Source organism: Ricinus communis, chromosome 7 (genome assembly GCF_019578655.1).
Source record: "Ricinus communis isolate WT05 ecotype wild-type chromosome 7, ASM1957865v1, whole genome shotgun sequence".
NCBI lineage: Eukaryota > Viridiplantae > Streptophyta > Magnoliopsida > Malpighiales > Euphorbiaceae > Ricinus > Ricinus communis.
In genome coordinates, this window is record NC_063262.1 from 15,170,880 (window position 1) to 15,172,447 (window position 1,568).

A 1,568-nucleotide genomic window follows, 5' to 3' on the forward strand; every position below is an offset into this window, starting at 1 on the left:
TAAATATTAGAGTTTATATTTAAAATTTAAATAATTATCGATAAAGATGATGATTATCGTCAAGAAAATATTCTACAATCTGTATTTGTACGTAAAATCATCGAAAATAATAATGTTAGAGTGCAAAAAATCCAATCGGCTCTATGTAGAGGAAGTTTTGAAAATTTACAATTAGGTCCCTGGTCTTATGAAAACTATTATTTTGCCCCTCAAACTTTATTTTTCCTGACAATTGGGTCCAAATTGATTTTAGAAAAGGTAATTCCAACTGGATTAACCTCAACCTTAGCCTCAGATTTGCCTGTCCTTCACCTCCCGAGACCCGAGAAGGCAGTAACTTTCATCATAGGGTTTTTTATTTTTCCCTCGATATCTAAATCCAGAAAAGGGGTGTTGACAGATGGTATATGCCAACACAGTTTGCATAGACTATCATAGATTAACCAAAATAATACATTTTCTTTAGGGCATACACTAACAATCTTTCCATTGCACTAAAGCACATTATAGCCAATTTTCATGATGCTTCATACCTAATCCTTTTATATGTTAATCATGTTTCTATGGAGATAATGGCTTAGTAAGAGGATCTGCAAGATTGCCCTCTATAATACCCTATAATAAATAAATAGTATTATTATTATATAAACATAACTAATCTTTTTCTTTCCCTTCCCCCCTTTTTCTTCTTCTCCTTCTTCTTCCTTTCTTTTTCCTCTCCTTGTCGCCAACTATTTTCGCACCTGCCGCCTCTCCCTGTCGCTGTCACTTCTCCTCCTTTCCCTTCTCTCGCCGACGACGCCATCTTTCCCTCCTTCCTTACTGTCGTCGACGTTTAGGAGGAAGGGAAGTCTCCTCTCTTACTGCGGGTGCTAGTTCATCCGCCTGCGTCCACCAATCGCCTGTCCAACGCCGGAATCAAGCTCCTCATCGCTGAAAACCCCCAAGCCAAGCTTTTCCCATCGTTTGCCATCGCCGGCAGCCTTGGTGAAGCCTCACTGGGGCAGCGCCTTTCCGGCCTCGATCCAGTGGCTTCCGGCAAGTTTCTGACCAAAACTCTTGCATTTTTGGACACCCCGCAACTCAAGCTTCGCGTAGGCGCTTTCGGATTAGAAATTCTGATACCGACTTTCGGACCTCAGTGTTTTCCGGACACACAAAATTTTAGATTTTCAGCTCAGTATAATTACATTTAAACCTTAAAAAGTTATTTTATTATTTTAGAAAATATTATTGCTATTAATTATCAATTTTAGATAATTTAATTTAATTTAATTTGATTAATTATGAATTAAATATAAATACTACAATTAATGGGTATGATTAATTATTGTGTTATTTTGTGGTAGATGTGATTGTGTTGAATTAGTTTAAATACCAGAAATTTTTTTTGTGGTTTGGTTGTCGAAATAAATATTATGTCGAACCGTTTGTAAGACAATTATGTTACGTGTTGTGTTGCGGAGCCGGAAAAAATAATGTAGTTTTGGTGGCCCGACTCCCGTTAATTAATTGCAGAATAATTGAAGTGTTTCTAGCAGGTTCTGGACCTGTTAAACGGAGGTAAA